General features: G+C 43.3%; 1 protein-coding gene and 1 long non-coding RNA gene across 2 annotated transcripts in view; one reads left to right on the top strand and one right to left on the bottom strand.

Annotated features, from left to right (window-relative positions):
• Positions 1–9,542: 9,542 nt before the first annotated feature.
• LOC105539997 lies at positions 9,543–10,755 on the bottom strand. The gene is made up of 2 exons (XR_001006133.1): positions 9,957–10,755; positions 9,543–9,845 (listed from the first exon to the last, which is right to left on the bottom strand). It is a non-coding gene; the product is annotated as an uncharacterized LOC105539997 (long non-coding RNA).
• MAP3K2 (mitogen-activated protein kinase kinase kinase 2) overlaps positions 10,491–10,761 on the top strand; it is an 89,767-nt gene continuing 89,496 nt past the window's right edge. The window contains exon 1 of the mRNA XM_011980484.1: positions 10,491–10,692. The gene's annotated coding sequence lies outside the window, so the exon portion shown is untranslated. The remainder of the gene's footprint in view (positions 10,693–10,761) is intronic.

Genomic DNA, 10,761 nt, shown 5'->3' with positions numbered 1-10,761 from the left:
CCAGTGGCTTTCGTGTGTGTCACCCTGCAAGCCTCCACCATAATCTTGGAAGCAGGATGCCTTTTTCTGTCTTCCAGACACTCAGGCTGAGAAGCGCAGGCACAGGTCTCTGCTGACTCTCGCGTTCTTCACAGTGCAGCCCGGCCAGAGCTGCCTGGCCCAGCCGGCAGCCGGCATGTGAGGCCACAGGGAGCCTGCTTTCTCAAACTGAGCAGCCTTGGCAGTCTGGAGGGCCCGGGGACAGCAGCATTGCTGTTTCTCAGGACAGACTCTGCGCAGCTGAGCTTCGGCCAGGCTAGCCCATGGTGAAGAACCAAAGCCAACCTTTGTGACTTGACTTGCAGGAAGCAGTTGGGGAAGAACCTACATTGCACTGGGTCGAGGCGTATGCTGAGCTGTGAGGATGACGATAACTACCTCCTCACTCATTTCTGCAATGTGGACCCCCTGGATGGTGCACTGAGAGGGTTTAGCATCCTCCAAACCGCCCAGAGAGGGGCTCGGAGGGCTTGGATGAAGGCAGCCTGTGGTGTCAAGGATGGCAAGGCGGATCTTGGAGGCAGAGGCCCAGATGCTGGGAGGGGCAGCTGAAGTTGGCAAGACAGGGAGTGGTGCCCTGGTGCATTAGGCAATGGGGAGGGGCTCTGGGATGGGCATTTGGGAGGTACCATGGAACAGAGTGAGGGAGAGCCTGTCAGGTGGCTCTGAGGTCCTCTCTGGCTGCTCCATTTAGTGTCCTTGGGGTCTGGTGACAGCCACCTGACCTTTCTCTGCCGCTTTTTCCTTATATGTGAATTGAAAATTACAGGAAAACAATAAGGTAATTAAACAGGAGGAGGGGAAGAAACAGACAATTCTCTTCTTGCTGTCAAGACAAAGACACTGGAAGTAAGGAGTGGACCATCAGACCGTCAGGGGGATGCTGCAGTGCTGAAGAACATAAGTAGGCTCCCAGCAAATAGCCAACTTCTGAAAAATGGGTTATCCTTGTTAGTAATGTGGTATATTTTTAAAAAAAATTTATCAATAAATAATACTTTTTTTTTATTTTGAGAGTCTCACTTTGGCGCCCAGACTGGAGTACAGTGGCACAATCACAGCTCACTGCAACCTCTGCCTCCCAGGCCCAAGCTTTTTTTTTTTTTTTGTAGAGACAGGGTTTTACCATGTTGCCCAGGCTGGTCTCCAACTCTATAGCTTAAGCAATCCGCCCGCCTTGGCCTCCCAAAGTGCTTGAATTACAGGCACGAGCCACTGTGCCCAGACGATACATAATAATTGTACATATTTATCAGGTACATGTGATATTTTGATACATGCATACAATGTGCAATGACTAAATCAGGGTATTTAGGATATCTACCGCTTTGAACATTTATCATTTCTTTATGTTAGAAACTTTTCAAATCTTTTATTCTAACCATTCCAAAATATATATTATTGTTAATTATAGTCACCCTACTGTGCTATCAAACACCAGGACTTATTCCTTCTATTTAATTGTATGTTTGTACCCATTAACCAACCTCTCTTTCTTTCCTCCTCCTCCTCACCGCTCACCCTTCCCAGCCTCTGGTAACTATCATTCTACTCTCTACCTCTATGTGATCAAATGTTTTAGCTCCACATATGAGAACATATAATATTTTTCCTTCTGTGCCTCGAGTATTTCACGTAACATAATGATCATCTACGTTGCTACAAATAACAAGATTTCATTCTTTTCAGTGGCTTCATAGTATTGCATTGTGTATATATACCACATTTTCTTTACTCATTCAACTGTTGATGAACACTTGGGTGATCTCATATCTTGGCTATTGTGAATAGTGCTGCAATAAACATGGGAATGCAGCTATCCCTTTGATATACTGATTTCCTTTATTTTGGATAAATACCCAGTAGTGAGATTATAGTAGTGAGATTGCTGGATCATATAGTAGTCGTATTTTGAGTCTTTTGAGAAATCTCCATACTGTTTTCCATAGTGACTATACTAATTTACATTCCTACCAACAGTGTATAAGAGTTTCCTTTTCCGGCCAGACGCGGTGGCTCACGCCTGTAATCCCAGCACTTTGGGAGTCTAAGGCGGGTGGATCACGAGGTCAGGAGATTGAGACCATCCTGGCCAACATGGTGAAACCGCATCTCTACTAAAATTACAAAAATTAGCTGGGCGTGGGATTGCAGTGTGCGTGTAGTCCCAGCTACTCGGGAGGCTGAGGCAGGAGAATCGCTTGAACTAGGGAGTCAGAGGTTGCAGTGAGCCAAGATTGCACCACTGCACTCCAGCCTGGCAACAAAGCGAGACTCCATCTGAAAAAAAAAAAAAGAAAAGAAAAGAAAAAAAGAGTTTCCTTTTCCCCACATCCTGGCCAGCATGTTATTTTTTGACTTTTTAACAAGAGCCATGATAATAGGTAAGATGATATTTCACTGTATTTAAACATTGTTTTTAAATGGACCTGTTTTGATATAGAACTCGCTGTGGTTTTGATGCATTTTTCCGGATGATTAGTGATGCTGAGCATTTTTTTCCTATACCATTGGCCATTTATTTACATGTCTTCTTATGAGAAATGTCTATTTATTTATGTTTCTTGCCCACTTTTTAATGGGATTATTCATTTTTTTGCTATTGAATTGTTCAAGTTCCTTGTATATTCTGGATATTAGCCCCTTGTTGGATGAATAGTTTGCAAATATTTTTTCCCATTCAACAGGTTGTCTGTTCATTCAGTTGTTTCCTTTGCTGTGCAAAAGCTTTTTAGTTTTACTAAGTTCCATTTGTCTATTTTTGTTTTTGTTGCCTGAGAAATCTGATGTTTTAAAAGCCTATCTCCTACTATAATCACTCAGAATGCACTAACTCAGATAGCTCATGTGATTGAAGGTCCTTTTCTTAAATGGAAGCTCTCCCCCAACAGCAATCCATAACATTCCTTTGCATTGTATTGGTAAAGTGAGCAAAATTAGGTAAGCTGTGACAAGCGCTAAAGGAACAAGAAAGGGACAGCCATTCCGTGGCAAGTGTGTGAGTTTCACGTCTCAGAGTTGAAGTTAGCACAGGTACTCTGGTGGGCTCGCTCACTCTACCTCAAGCACTAAGGGCAAAAACCACTCTCTCGCCATCGCTTTTTCCAGCAGCCAAGAAGTTACCAAGAGCACTATGTCCGTTGCATGAACATCTTTCATTAAAAAAACTAGAATAAAGTTAAATTTTTAAATATACTTCCAGATACTGAAAATTATGTTTGTTAAGTATAAGAGAAAATAAGTGAAACTACTTATGTTAGCTGGGTGCGGTGGCTCACGCCTGTAATCCCAGCACTCTGGGAGGCTGAGGTGGGTGGATCACTTGAGGTCAGGAGTTTGAGACCAGCCTGGCCAACATGGTGAAACCCCATCTCTACTAAAATACAAAAAAAAATCAGTTGGGCGTGGTGGCATGTACCTGTAGTCCCAGCTACTCAGGAGGCTGAGGCAGGAAAATTGCTTGAACCTGGGAGGTGGAGGTTGCAGTGAGCTGAGATCACACCATTGCACTCCAGTCTAGGTGACAGAGCGAGACTCTGTCTCAAACAACAACAACAACAACAAAACCCACAAAAATTAGCCAGGCATGGTGGCACACGCCTGTAATCCCAGCTACCTGGGAGGCTAAGGTGACAGAATCATTTGAACCTGGGAGGCGAAGGTTGCAGTGAGCTGAGATGATGCTATTGTACTCCAGGCTGGGTGACAAAGTGACACCCTGTCTCAAAAAAAAAAAAAAAAAAAAAAAAAAAAAAAAAAAAAAAAAAAACTACTTAAGCCATGTTAAGTGAAAACAGTAAGATACAAAATTGCATGTATAGGACAGATCACAACTATTCATACCTAAGAACTATTTAAAAATGTATCTAAAAATAAAAAAATACCAGCACAAGAAAGATTTATGAATAGAGAAAAACTGAATAGAAAGAGAACTATAGAAGGAATGAGTTTTTTCTTTTTCTTGTGTTTTCCATATTTTCTATTATAAATATATATACCAATGGAAAATATACAACAAACATAATGTTAAAGTAAGAAGTTAATGTACTAGCAACTGATGGATAAAAGAATTAGAGCTGATCAAGATTACAGAGAATTCAAGACAACTGTCTGTTAGAAACCTTGTCACATTGCCTCTTTCCACACTTAGAAAATTTTGTGGGCATTCCACACGCAGAAATCCCAGAAATAACTTTTGTTTGGCTGTGACAGCACTGTGAACTTTTAAAAATCAGATTTACTAATGTTCTGCTTCTTGTAACAGTGAAGTGGCCCTGGGGATAATCATAATAGATTTTTGGAAGATCATTTACATATGGGGTAGGCCCTACAATCCACTCTGGTCCCCCAAGTCTTGCCTCTCCATGAGCTTCTCAGGGCCAACACAGTTGGCTGCTAGGCAACAACCATCCATCTCTCAGCTCCCTTGTAACCTAACCCGGCTTCTGCTTAGATATAGCCAGGCAGTGTGCCCAGCCCCAGGTGGACCTCGGGTGGGCTGAACCCATCATGGTGATCCTGACTTCTATGTCATAGCCATGTGACCCAATTCGCAGCCAACAAAATACTATTAGCAGTCGGCTCAGCTACCAGGACAGTCATTTACACCTCCCATGAGAAAGTACACAGCCCTGTGGTCCAGATTAGGGAGGGGATTCTGCTCCCAGAGCCACCATTCCTGTGTATGGCCCCATGTCCTGACTCTCCAAGATGGCCTGCAAGTACTCCAGTGCGGGAGGAAGGGACAAGGAAAGACGTAAAAGCAGTAGTCTCTTAAGAAAGGGACTCTCAATGAAGGTCTCTGGATGGACACACTTCAGTTGACTTCCCTTTTGCCAGTACTTAGTCACCTGGTCACATTTAGTTGCAAGGGAGCTAGGGAATGAACTCTTTATTATAGGAGTCCTATATGCTCAGATAAAATTTGATTACAATGGGAAGAGGAGAATAAACTTGGGGGCACAGTTAGCAGACATTGCTGCAAAAACAAAATGAGTAGTCTGCTGGGAGGCTGATGGGAAATACTATCCATAATGAAAAGAGAATCCTTTGCACACCCAGCACCAGATATTGGTCTCTAACACCATTCTGCAACAAAAGAAACCAAGGTCCTTTGGAAAAATGGCTGATTTTAGACTGGGACAGGAAATATTCAAGATGATCTTGGAGTGCTGGCAGTGCCAGAAAGCAAAGAAGTGCTGAAAAGTAAAAAAACAAATGAACAAACAAACAAAAACACACACACACAAAAAACATAATGAGGTGTATCGAAGGGACACAGGAGACAAATCAAAGTGCTCCCAATGGCCAAACCCAGAATAATTAGAGCAACAAAATAAGTAATGTTAGTATTAGATTATAACCCAGAGCATAAAATATATACCCACAAGTCTATATTAATATAAATAAAAGATTACATAATAAGTAAACAGGGGAGAAGAGACAAATCTCACATGCAGAAGAATTTCTAGTAATTTGTGCAGATACTTTGAACTCAAGGAGGTGGAGCATAGCTCCCCACTCCTTAGGTGTGGGCTGGGCATAGTGACTTCCTTGCAAAGAGTATAGTATGGAAAGAAGTAAATAGAGAGTAGCTTTACAGGGAAGAAACCTGACAAACACTATATCAGGCAGGTGATCAAGCTCAACACCAAGTCATAAATCATACTGACAGTACATACCTGCTATGGTTTGAATATGTCCCCCAAAGGTCATGTTTTGGAAAGTTGATCCCCAATGCAACAGTGTTAGGAGGTGGGACCTTTAAGAGGTATTGAAGTTATGATTAAGTTATGAGGGCAGAGCCCTCATGAATGGATTAATGTCATTATCTAGGGAATGGGTACCTTATAACAGGATGAGTTTGACCCTTCTTCCTCTTTCTCTCATCTTTTCTTTGCCCTTCCCCCCCAGGATGACACAGCAAGAAGGTTCTTGCCAGACATCGGTCCCTCGATCTTGGACTTTCCAGGCTTCAGAACTGTGAGAAATAAATTTCTGTTCATTACACATTACCCAGTCTGTGGTATTTTGTTATAGTGGCACAAAATGGACTAAGACAATGGACTCCCTTTGATAGGATGTGATAAAGATGGCACTTTACTTCAGTGGTCTCCTTCCCCAGAACTTATAACCTCAGTGTCATCATAAGAAAAACATTAGATGATTCACAATTGAAGACTATTCTACCAAACGCCTAACCAGTACTCCTCAGCACTGTTAAGGCCATCAAAAACAAGGGGAACTCACAGCCAAGAGAAGCCTAAGGAGACATGATGACTAAGCATAGTGTGGTCTCCTGGATGAGATCCTGGAACAGAAAAAGGGCATTAGGAGAAAACTGAGGACATCTAAATAAAGTATGGACTTCAGTTAATGATAATGCGTCAATATTGGTTCACTAGTTATGACAAAGGTACTATACTAATACAAGTTCACAATAAGCGGTGTATTAGTCTGTTCTCACACTGCTATGAAGAACTACCTGAGACTGGGTAATTTATGAAGAAGAGAGGTTTAATTGACTCCCAGTTACACAGGCTATACAGAAAGCAAGGCTGGGAGGCCTCAGGACACTTAAATCATGGTGGAAAGTAAAGGGGAAGCAGGCACATCTTACTGTGGCAGAGCAGAAGAGAGAAACATCAAAGGGGGAAGGGCTACACACTTTTAAACAACCAGATCTTGTGAGAATTCACTTGCTATCACAAGAAGAGCAAGGGGGAAATCCACCCCATGAGGCAATCACCTCCACCAAGTCTCCTCCTCCAACACTGGGAATTACAATTTGACATGAGATTTGGGTGATGATACAAAGTCAAACCATATCAATAGGAGAATATGAACGCTGAATGTGGGTACAGAAGTCTCTGTACTATCGTCTCACTTTTTCTTTAAATCTAAAACTGTTCTTGTAAACAAAAAATAAAATTCTAAGGCCCCCTAACCACCTGAATAGACCCTTCCTCTTGGCCAAGGGCACTCCAATGTTAACCTGAAAAAACTAGTTCAGGCTGTGATGGAAAGGGGTAGCCGGACGTGCCTCATTCTACCCTCTTCCCTTTTGGAATTCCTGATAGAACAGACTCTTTAAGTCCAATAAGAAACACATACGATCTATTCTTTCTGAAGCCTGCTATCGGGAGGCTTCATCCACATGACAAAACCTCAGTCTCCACAACCCCTTACCATAACCCAGACATTAACTTCTATTGATAGTAACTCTTTCAACCAATTGCCAATCAGAAAATCTTTGAATCCGTCTATGACTTGGAAGTCCCCACTTCCAGTTGTCCTGACTTTCTGAACCAATGTACACCTTACATGTATTGCTTGGTGCTTTATGTCTCCCTAAAATGTATAAAACCAAGCTGTAATCTGGCTATCTTGGGCACATGTTCTCAGGATCTCCTGAGGGCTGTATCACAGGCCATGGTCACTCATACTTGGCTCAGAACAAATCTCTTCAATTACAGAGTTTGACTCTTTCGTCAACATTCTAAAACAAAAAATTTATTTTAAAAAAGAGTGAGGGAAAGAAACAGAGGGACGGTTCCCCCTTCTTTTCTGTGTAGGAGGTCATGATGTTTGGAGCTGAGATGGCCATCTTTTGATTCTCAATATGCCTGTTCACAGCCCTAACCAACCTTGGACCCCTCTACTGGATTTTTGTTATGTGATAAAATTAATCTCACGGTTTAAGCTGTTTTGGGCCAGGTGTCTTGTTCATTGCAGTTGAATGCATCCCAACGAATAGTACTCATATCATTTTCACGGCCACAGCTGTGGTTCAGACCTTTAGACCTTTATCTCCCTTCCTAGCAGTTTGGCCCGCTCTACTATCCTTCCTTCCCAATCTCCTGGCAGCTCTCTTCCTTCTCTAGCTTCACCCCCTGCCTGCATTTCTCCCAAAACCCAGTGGCCAGCAACTCTTGCCGTTCCTAGGCAGGGCATGTTCCCTCATAATTCCAAGCTTGGACACACAGGATTCCCTCTGCCTGGAATGCAGACTCCTCCATCCTTATTTCTTCCAGCAATTAACTACCCCCATTCAAGTTTCAGTTGCCAGCCATGGCATGATATGTGGCCAGCAAGATTCTAAGATGTCCCTGCAGATCCGTGACGGCTGGTGTACATAGCCTGCATAACCCTCAGTACTGTGAATATAACGAATTATACACCTATGATCAGGTTATGTTATGTGACAATGTTGATGTTAAGAACAGATTGTCAGTGTGCCTGATCTAATCACACGCTCTCTTTCAAAGCTGGGAGCGGTGGCACTTTGGGAGGCCAAGGTGGGCGAATCACGAGGTCAGGGGTTCGAGACCAGCCTGACCGACATGGTGAAAACTCATCTCTACTAAAAATACAAAACTTAGCCGGCGTGGTGGCGCACGCCTGTAATCCCAGCTACTCAGGAGGCTGAGGCAGGAGAATTTCTTGAACCCGGAAGATGGAGATTGCAGTGAGCCGAGATTGCACCATTGCACTCCAGCCTGGGCGACAGAGTGAGACTCCATCTCAAAAATAAAATAAAATAAAATAAAATAAAATAAAATAAAAATAAAAGCAGAGCGTTTTCTCTGGCTGGGAGCAAAAGAGGAAGTTAGACAGAGATCTGATGTAGGAGGATGTTTGGCATGCAAGAAGGTCTCTGTCGCTGGCTTTCAGGATGGAAGGGGTTATGTGGAAGGATGGAAGGAATGCAGGTGACCTCTGGAACTGTAGGCAGGCTCAGGAAATGGGGATGTCAATCCTACAACCACAGGAAACTGAATTGTGCCTAAAAGAATGAGCTTGGAAGATCTTTGCAAGAAGTCAGCCCAGCTGATACCTTGATTTCAGCCTTGCAATATACCCTGAGTAGAGAACTCAACCTTGCCCCTGTGCAAACTTCTGATCCGTATAACTGGGAGCTAATAAACTGACACTGTTTTAAGTCACTAAGTCTGTGGCGGTTTGTTGTTATGCAGCAACAGAAAAGGAACACGCCACATCTCCTCTCTGAAGTCATCTCTCACTTCCCCAGGCACACCTGTGACATCTTCCTCTTGCCGCTGTGGCACCTGATACACATCCCTCCCATGATGCAGGTCACAGTGTGTTATCATTTTCCATTTACCTGTCTGCCTTCCTCACAGGATTCTGAGTTCCTGGGCAGTGGGGACTATATAATTTTATCACTGTAATCTCAGGTACAGAGTAGGAAGGTGAAAAAATATTCATTGAATGATGGTTTCATCAAGAAAAAAATCCCAAGATCACTAATTTGTAATCATATATACTAAAATAACCAAAGATGTCAGAGATTTAACATCTAAGCAAGAGGAAAAGTCACCAATATAAAAGAGAATGGCAAAAAAGAAAGAATAGGTATTATAACTATACGCATGGGATGTTTCTGAGGAACCCAGAGGTGAATGAAGTCCCCAGGGGTGGTAAATGAGGGAAGGAAGTGGAGAAATGAGCAGAACTATGAGGGGAAAAAATTTATCTCTGGATTACTTAGTAAACAAACACGTTTTTATTGAATGCTTGGTTTGTGGTGACCCTATAACTGTGGCGAATAATATCGATGTTTCAGATTTAAATACTATCCTCAGGCATTCCAAGACCCTCCTTTCTGTGGCATACAGATCTTTGAATGTTAGATTCAAGAAGGTCTTAGATTTATGCATAAAAGTCCTCCATTTTTTAAACAAATAGAAGCAAACTGATTTTCCACTGAGCTCTGTGTTTCTGAGGTGCACATCCTTGTTCCTGTGCCTTTGACACCTCTGTTAATGAATCTGTAATAAAGATTCCTGGAGGAAACCCAGAGATAGTTTGACACTGCACAACAGTTTCTCCCTCAGTCTCTGCCGCACAAGTGCCAGCTCCCTTGACCCTCAACCCAAGTTGGGATAGCTCCTTACCTCTGGGTCGGTGAGTCCCATTCCCATCTCTCTCATCTCAAATGCTGCAGTGGAAATATGGTCTGGAATATGTATGAAAGGGGTGGATCCAGCATGTACCAAGAAACCAAGTAGAAGCTAAACAGGGAGGAATGGTACAGGAAGTTGTAAGGGGTATTTAAGGAAGGGAGAAGAGAGGAGGCGGAAAGATGCTTTCTGGATCAAAGTAGGGTGAAAACCTCGGGATGCAGGTTAGGCACACCACGGAGGGCCTCACCGCTAGTCTGATTAATTTGCATTTTATCCTGTGGGCGATGAGGAGCGAAGGAAAGGGTTTTAGACTCTAGCTTTGGGGGTGGGGTGTCAACTCATGTCTCTGGGCTGAAGTTTCCACATCTGTTAAGCTGGAGAAGTAATACTTGCTGGGCCAACCAATGTACACAACCATTGTTACAACCAAGTATCGATGGTGATAAAAACTAAACAGAAAACACAAATAACACTTAGCCGGTCTCCAAGGGGGTGGTTTAAGGTTAGGTGGCAAGCCTGAAGTAATTTCTAAAGTCCCTTGGGAATAAAATTCTGAAACTTGAGCCATAAATTAAGCGGCAGATGGCTTTTCTCTTTGCAAACGACCTGCCACAGACTCAGTCCGTCACTGCCTCTGCTAGCTCTGCTACCCTTGGGCACCGTCCGCAACCCACGTGGGAGATCTTTCGCGGGATCTACTCGGATGTCTGGGATCGAGACAACCCAGGTGCGTATGCGCCGCGCACACGGAACAGCGCAGGCTGCCCGAGGCCATGGGGCGGGGCCGAGGCCGGGG

This window comes from Mandrillus leucophaeus, unplaced genomic scaffold (assembly GCF_000951045.1).
Source record: "Mandrillus leucophaeus isolate KB7577 unplaced genomic scaffold, Mleu.le_1.0 Scaffold213, whole genome shotgun sequence".
Classification (NCBI taxonomy): Eukaryota; Metazoa; Chordata; class Mammalia; order Primates; family Cercopithecidae; genus Mandrillus; species Mandrillus leucophaeus.
The sequence above is the reverse complement of the archived record's forward strand: the minus strand, read 5'-3'. Positions and strand labels throughout refer to the sequence as shown.